An 8821-nucleotide genomic window follows, 5' to 3' on the forward strand; every position below is an offset into this window, starting at 1 on the left:
TAAAAAAAGCAGTGATGTGTATAATACAATGATGTTTAACAATATCCAATGTAATACAAAAGAAGTGGTAAAGTTGTATTAGATGAGCATTTTGCCCTAGGCTACTTCCTTGGAAGGAGCCAAGGAATTTCAGCCTCTGTCCTCCCACCACTTCCCCACTGAAATGAAGACCCATGAACCTTATGCCACTGACTATACAGGTGTATGTAATTCCCACCAGAAGATGAAAAGTTAGCAACAGAAGTAAATTTATGAGTGGTTAAGTGTGAATTGACTTTGTATACAAATCTGTAATAACTGAATCCCTGGGTTATTTTACAAAATGCTTGCTTAGTCCAGGCAGATGGATGTTTATACTATGCAGTTACCATAGTGCTTGGTGTAGTGCTAAATCCTGCTGAAAAGACAATATGTTTACTAAGACTCAGCCATGCAGTAATACATCCACACCACTTCCAGTCAGCTCAAAATTTAAGTAGGACTGGCTCCTTTTCACCTGCAAAAGCCTGTCTAAACATACATAAAGATAAATGATAGTCTCTACAGGCAGATCATGGGAGTTGTATGAAGCCTTTCCATAAGAGGTTTTTTCAGCTCCTGAAGAGATGTAATCAGCCATGTGGCCTGTAAAGTTGAAAGACCGTGAACAAAGGTGCTAAAAACCCCACAGGTAACAGTTGCCAGGTCTGACCATAATTATTTCTCTGCTGCAGAAGCAAAACAATTGTCATATTTATCAAGGGGCAAATGGGTGACTTAGAGCCTACCGCAAACACTTGAATGTGCAGGCCATGAGATTTACTGAAAGCAGAACTAAAACATGGGTGTCTTGGTCCTGAGTATTGCACTTGAGCAAGTGTGCTGTAGCTATCAGACAGCGAGTTTTGTAACAGCACAGTTGCCAAACACAAATTAAAAATTCAAGACATTTTCCACAGATTGTTAATGAGATGTCTTTTTAAAATCCAATTCGGGGAATGTTTTGATGAAGGCTAAACTTGGCACAAGGCCATAGATCAATCAAAGAAGCATGCCCAAGTATAAGGAAATTCAAAGCAAAATGTAGAGAACTAGCAGGACTACAACAATGATGTTCGTAAGTCCTGGTGAGTTTTATAGTGTTAGGTGTCATCTTTCACTGGACCAGCTGATATTCCTAGAAAAATTGGCAAGCTTTTGAACTCAATGTCTTTCCATCAAGTCTGATAAAGTGTAACAAAAGGCTAAATTTGGAACATACAATGCTACTCTTAATAAAATCCAATTATGATTATATACATTTATTATATACATTGAAGTTAAAAGCCTCAGTGAAACTGAAAAAGAAAATTTATTAGGGCTTTTGTTATGGTAAGATATCATCAGGATATTGTAATAGGCTGTAAAAAAATACATCTATTATATATCTGATTTTCATATCGACTAGAGTTATGGATTTTAGTTGATAGGCTCACCTTTAGGAAGTATCTCAGTGCTCATCAAAGAGGAGGTATGAAAAATCTGAAGTGGAATGGTTGTTTTCAATGTTAACTCTGTTTCTGCATTTCATCAGTTGGCTGCATGAATTTTTTCTTGTGCATACTGATTATTTTGTTTCAACCAGCCTTCTTTGTTTCAAAATCTTCATGAGAACATTTAGGAAAAGGAAAACCACACAGCTTCATCCACAATTCCTCCATCTCAGAATCCTTTTACAGGCTGTCCGCAATCAACAAGCAGAGAAACTTTGTCAGACCCATGGCTTCTGAAAACAGAATCTTCCTCAATACGTATCAGAATTGATGTGATGACAGGAACAGTCCTCAAAACCGTCATTGCTCAGTGTGCCTTTTTTGGAAACACAACAGACATTTTCTAGAAGCCACAGATACTAAACAACCTTCCTCCTAATGCTATGGGCATCACTGTGGGAATTACTAGCCTATAGAACAGCATCCCATTCATTTCTGGGCACCCTTATCAGCTGTCTTTGTTAAGGACTAGCTGAATCCAGAGCTGTTCAGGACCCCATAGGTTGCTCCTTTATGGTCCGGGAGAGCTGAATCTGGTGTACTTGCAGACCCAGAGGTCTTGTCCATGTCAGCCTGACGTGTACTGTTTCAGCCCCTTTTGCAAGTCCAGCCAGCAGTGATGCTGAAAATGAACTCCAAGAGATAGATACATAAAACTCACCCAATACACAGAGGACACTAACACAGCCAGCCACACAGACCAGCACAGGTGCCTTTACTGATACTGCATAAAAACCCACAGCACTCTCAGTAGCACAGCTTACTCTCACTGCTCCTCTCTAGCTGAGGCTCACAGTTGAGATATGTACACACCCTTGCTCTCTGTGATTGCAACACCCACAGATTCAAGGGGCCCTCTGATATGAGCTCAGGCTCTAGGTCCATCAGATCTCCATGCCTGGGTCCTGGTCTCCTCCCCCAGTCACTGACTCTCACCTTGGTCATTCCAGATGTGGGTCTCACTAGTTAGTCCAGCCTGAAGTTCACTAGTGAGTTTCATAAACCCCCATGCCCAAAGGGACTGGGTTTCAGGAGGGGAGCACACAGCTTCTGAACAGCACACAGATCTCTAGCACAGATCCCTCCTGTTGTTAACCCTCAGACCTACAGGCTGCTGTGATATTCTTTAAACACCAGGGCTGAAAGCCTGGGCTTCCTCAAGGATTTATGCAGCTCTGGCATAATCAGGTGTTTGCTCTGAGATTGCTCTATCTTATCTCTGAAATAAAAATGGGCTCCCTCTATCAGAAAAAAAAAAAAAAAAAAAAAAAGAAGAAAAAGTTCAGAGGTTATGTCTACATGTGCTCTACTGTGAACATTAACTTGTTACAAGGAAGCAAGAAAGGAGTGACTGTATTGCAAGCTGAATTATGTTATGCTTATGTTTCTCTGTTTCTTTTCAGAGTCAGATACCTTTGTCTTAGCATAGCCTGGGCTGAGACTATGTAACAAGACCTGCAGTAAGAACGGTTTCTCTCTGGAATCACATAGACTCAGAGAAAAGAATTTTATCTCCTTGCAATGCAAGAGTTTTTTCCATGGGATATTTGCCATAGTTTACCAAGACCTCATTATCTGATTTTCCTCTCACTCCCTAGTATCCTCCCATTTCATCTCAGACTGCTTTTCTTTTCCTTCTCTGCACTGTATTTTTGCCTGGTAAGATCGAGCTCTGAGACGGTGCTCATTGTTTGGACAAGAATGTGAAAACTTTTGGCAAATAAGATTAGTGAGGCTCTGTGGGAGACAAGTAAGTGCTTGAACATACTGTATTATTTAGATGTCTCATTTTTAGATATGTCCTGTCTCATCAGTTCTGTAACATAAGATTTTACAGATGTATCAGCTTTTGAAAAATGAAAAGTTTTGAAAAAAGTCTATGAATTATCTTGCAATGTGCACTGTATATAAGTAAAACAACACTTATGGGCAAATTGTTATCAATTAACAGTATACTGAATTTATATCATTTTGCCCCACGAACAGCAGAAATAATAGCATAAATGGACAATTAAGAGACATATTCATTAGAATAGCTGTATGAAAATGGCATTATCGAACTATATGATAGAGATATTTTTCTCTGCTCTTTTTTTTTTTTTTTTTTCTCTTCAGGGACTTAACCAAGGCACTTAAGTTAGAAGCAAACTTCTCCAATCTGTCTAAATAAGAGAGAGAGACTACAGAAACCTGTGAAAGGTGATTCATATCTCCTCATATCAATTTTCTCGTATCAATTAGATCACATTTGGTTTTTTTCATCTTGTTTTTTATGAAGACAAAGAAATGTTGTTTACCCATGCAAAGTACATAAGAGTAGAAATTTGCAGCCATCACCCTGTTAAAGTCTGCCAGGATATTAGAATATGTTAAAATATGACAGAATTGAGGTTTCCTTTACATGATCTCCCTTTACATGATCTCATACTATTTTTCCCTTTCCTTTTCCTTCATTGGATGTGCAAAGTTGATCTCCTATGTTAAAGAGTCAGCATTATGTGGTGAAGAAAGCTGTTGATTGCAGGATTCTTGCTTGTTGCTGAATTTGGAAAGAGCTTACTGAGTGACTAATGTGATTGCAAGAAGAGAGAAAAGGTCTCATTAGTCAAAGCAAATGAATGATTCAATGGAAAATTCCTGTGTCAAGTCAGTTAATCTGTCTCTTCACAGATGGTCACTATTATCTCTTTCTTATTTTCTGAATGTTCAGCTTGATGACCTGATATCTAATTGATGGACATGCTACTCAGTCACAGTAACAAATAGCAATGAGTGGGAGCTAAGTTTTGGATATAAGAAGTGCCATTCAGTGTTCTGCAAATAATAGGTACTAGAAACATCAAATTAGTGACCTGAAGTTGCAGAACATTTTCACACTTATCTTACCTATTCTTGTCTTTCAGTGGCAAAATGGAACTCTTTTCTTGGCAGAAAAGTTAGACTAATACATTAAAAAAGGTTTTCATTCTCAAATCCATAGTGATGGGTGTTGAAGGAAAATCTAGAAGCAAATTTTGATCAAGGTACCATAGAACAAGGGATGAATATAGAGGGTGGAAAATAAAGACATGCTGTTCTAAATACAACATATGATCATATAATTACAACTTTTGCACAGTGCACAAGCATCCTTATATAGGCATTACCTAGCTTTGATTTTCTTAGCTCAGTGTTTTTAAACAGGAATCTAAACATGAGGGGTTGATTTCAGTATAAAACTCATTTTGTAGTTCTAAGAGAGACAATTTTCTAAAATGTACTTTACATAAAATGCTTTACAAATGCCTTACATAAAATGCTACTTACATTCCTACATTTGGTGTGAGAAGCCAACCTCTCTTACTGGTTTCTGCATGTAAAGAGCTGAAGGAAGTTATGCCTCAAACATTCATGGACACAGAAAACCTCAAGGACAAGCTGTGACCTTTATGATTATTCTAAGGAATGTCACCCAAGGAAGCAGGAGTGTATCTAAGGATGCATCCCCCACTCCCTTGCAGTTGTATTGACAAACTCCTTAGATAAGCCTCAAAGGGGGGGAATGTGGATTGAGTGAAACCAAATGTTTCTCATCAAGCACAAAGACCACTAATCACTGGCTTCATTGTGTAAGCCCAAAGAGGTGACAAGGCCTGATAAGAGGTGAGCATTTCTGCCCCAGAAGCCAGATGATTGCTCAAGAAGCTTGAAGTCAGCAAAAATCTCTGGGAACAGAAAAAAAAAAAAAAAAGTGGGCTGGGTGAGTACAACCACCAACTCAATTGGACAAGGGATGGTGCACCCCATTTCCCCCTCAATGCATGTGCAGAACCCATGCTCCACCTTTTTCCTCATCTCTTATGGAAATGAGTTTGTGGAATACCTACTCCTCCTTGTCTAGTATGCTAATCAGCTGATAAAATTAACTTAAAAGGCAACAGAAAACTTTGCTGTGTGTGCACCCACCACCCAAGATTACCAGACCTGAGACAATACTGGATCCAGGGGTGGTGATCTGGATTTCTTTGACTCGTTTTCCCTGCCTGTTCCCTGCCCTTTCCCTTTCCTATTGCTTATTATCCTTTTCCAAGTTTCAATTGTTTTCTACTGCAAGTAAAACATTTTAACTGGTTGTTTGGTGTCATTTCACCTTAATTTAACCCAAGGGGATCACAGAACCTTTGCAACTCTCTGGGCTTCCAATCTGGTTTGTGACACTGTGTAATGAATGATTCTTGAAAACCAAGGCTTATTCTTAAGAGCCTAAACATGAATTTTGCATCCTAACTTCAAAATTACCAAATCTTGACCATTTTACATAAAGATGCAAAACACAAAATGCAGGCATACATACAAGCATACTAAACATGTACAAAAACATTTATCTTTAAAAAATGCATTTGAATGATAAAGCTGACACAAAACATTTCCACACACACTTTCAAAATGCCACATCTATGTTTGCATCTCAATTTTTTAATAACTTCCTGCAGATATTTGAGCACCAATTATATCTTGAATTCAAATACTCAAGTTCCTTCCTCAGAAGTGATATGTTTTTTCCTGAATTGGACAGATAGAATAAGGTAAAAAGGTCCCTAATTTTCCTTACCTTCACCTTCTCACAAAGAAATTCAGTGGAGTAGGCAATGATCTATTTCTGCTCTTTAGAGGCCTGGTCTAGTCTTCAATAGACAGAAGTGATGATACAAAAAAAGCAGCTAAATGTAATTCTTTTTCCGTGTCCATGTCTGTCTCTGTCACTCTCTCTACACGTTCTTGGAATCACACACACTATGTGTATATATAATATGATTATTTATAAATATATTTTCAGGGAAACATACTTTTGTATTCTCTATGGTTAAAATATTCAAAACATTTAAATGGGTTAACCAGTTGGCTTTACTTCTTTATCCCAGTACTGAATGAGGTTTACTAATCTTGATGACCTAGATTTTCCTCTCTCCATACCCAGGTTCTGAAGTCATTCAAAACCTTTATGAGAAAGAGAGGTTAAGGATAAGGAATCGGCTGGATGACCACATCCAGAGTTTCAGTCAATGGCTCTGTATCCAAACGGAAATCAGTAAGAAGTGGCATCCCTCAGGGAGCTTTATTGGGACTGGTACAGTTTAGTATCTTTATTAATGACATAGAGAGTAGGACTGAATGCACCATCAGCAAGTTTGAAGATGGCATCAAACTGAGTGCTGCAGCTTAAATGCTTAAGGGAAGGGATGCCATCTAGAGGGATCTTGACAGGCTTGAGGAGTGGGCCCATGTGAAACTCATGAAGTTTAACAAGGTCAATTGCAAGGACCTACACCTGGGTAGAGCAATCCCCAATATCATACAGGCTGGGTGATGAGTGGATTGAGAGCAGTCCTACAGAGAAACACTTGGGGATACCAGTGGATGAACACCTGGACATGACACAGCAATGTGCACTGGCAGCCCAGAAAGCCAATCATATCCTGGGCTACATACAAAGAAGTGTAGCCAGCAGGTTGAGGGGAGTGATTCTCCCCCTTCACTCTACCCTCCTGAGACCCCTCCTGGATTTCTGCATCCAGCTCTGAGGTCCCCTGCACAAGAAAGTCATGGAACCTGTTAGAGCAAATCCAGAGGAGGGTAACAAAAATTATTGGAGGGTTACAACACTTCTCCTCTGAAGAAAGGCTGAGAGAATTGGGGTTGTTCAGCCTGGAGAAGAGAAGTCTCTAGGAAAACCTTATTGGGGCCTTTCAATACTCAAAGGGGGCTTGTAAGAAAGATGGAGAGACATTTTACCAGGGTCTGTAGTGACAGGACAAGGGACAACAGTTTTAAAGTGAAAGAGGGTAGGTTTAGATTAGATATGAGGAAGAAATTTTTTATAGTGAGGGTGATGAGACACTGGATCAGGTTGCCCAGAGAAGTTGTGGATGCCCCCTCCATGGAAGTGTTCAAGGCCAGGTTGGATAGGGTCTTTGAATAACCTGACCTAGTAAATGATGTCCCTGGCCATGTCAAGGGAGATGGGCTAGATGATCTTTAAAGATCCATTCCAACCCAAACCATTCTATGATTCTGTGATTCTGATTTTATGAAATAGACTTAGAATGACATTTTAAATAATGGTACATCTAGGACACCATAAAAGACACTGAGTTTTAAGAGTGGTGCCAATTATTGTGATGTTGAAACATAGAGTAACAATTATACTGTGAAGTGTCTTAGCAAAATGTATAAAAAATACATCATTAGAAAGCTCCTGCCAAAAAGAGGGGGAAAAAAAAAAAAAAAAAGAGATGTTTAACCATAGTCATTGCTCCTGTTTATTCACAGAGTCTTCTTAACAAGTGCTTTTATGTCTCTCAGGTTTGCTTATGAAAAGCTCACATAACAGGTTTATAATTAAGAGAATTATCCTCTCTGGTGTGGTTCCCCATTAGGTATTTTAGGTCCTAAAAATTATGCATGTATCTATTTTCACTTGAGGGCTGTCATCACCACATATGAGCTGGTCAGCAGGAGTTACCTATAACCATTAAGTAGTCTTCATTCTGGGTCTGCTGCCAACAAAGATCATTAACTGAACAATGCATTTAATCTCATAAACATTTGCTATGCTCACAACTTGCTAATGTTAACTTGCTGCAGACTGTAAAATTGCTATAATTTCTCCTGGATTAAGCAAATCCTGTCCTATTATCCCTAATTCTGAAAGACTGTACAGATGAGCAATAAAAGTGTGAGACCATAAACTGGAAACTTGGAATTTCCCTTGACAGATAAATGCCCTAATTGTTGGTCTAGTCAATCTTGCACATGCTCTTAATCTCTGACGTGTTCAATGTTTTGTGCTCTTTGCAGAGTGGAAAGGCTTCAAAGGAAGGATGTAGAATTAACAGCATCCCCTCACTCTGAATGAACTCCATCTTGTGATTTTTGACACTACCCAGTAAAGGGAAAGCTAAGATCTGGGCTGTCCTGGTTTAGCCAGGATAGGGTTAAGTTTCCCCAGCAGTGGGGGGGAGCTCTAGCCGGGTTATTCAGATACCATGCGGACGTCACATCCTGGCGCCGAAGAGAGCCATCGCTCGGTTCTCACTGCTGTATTGGTAGATATTTTGCTCTGTTCATTGTTATCACTGTTATTGTTATTGTTGTTGTTTGTTGTGTTGCTGTTGCACTGTTGTATTAAACCTCTCCTTATCTCAGCCCCGGGGCTTTGTATTTCACTCCCTTTGTGGGGGAGGGGCAGCGGCCACGTGGTCTCAGACCTGGGCAGGGACTAAGCCACCACATGGGCAAAGGAGGGAAATGTGCATGTTTTTCCTGTATTT

At 39.5% G+C, this 8821-nt stretch overlaps 1 long non-coding RNA gene across 1 annotated transcript; it reads left to right on the top strand.

Moving 5' to 3' along the window:
• The first annotated feature begins 3226 nt into the window (after window positions 1–3226).
• Window positions 3227–8526, top strand: LOC141920206 (uncharacterized). The gene is made up of 3 exons (XR_012622255.1): window positions 3227–3261; window positions 3627–3710; window positions 8349–8526. It is a non-coding gene; the product is annotated as an uncharacterized LOC141920206 (long non-coding RNA).
• The last annotated feature ends 295 nt before the right edge of the window (window positions 8527–8821 follow it).

This window comes from Strix aluco, chromosome 2, assembly GCF_031877795.1.
Source record: "Strix aluco isolate bStrAlu1 chromosome 2, bStrAlu1.hap1, whole genome shotgun sequence".
In the NCBI taxonomy this organism is placed as follows: Eukaryota; Metazoa; Chordata; class Aves; order Strigiformes; family Strigidae; genus Strix; species Strix aluco.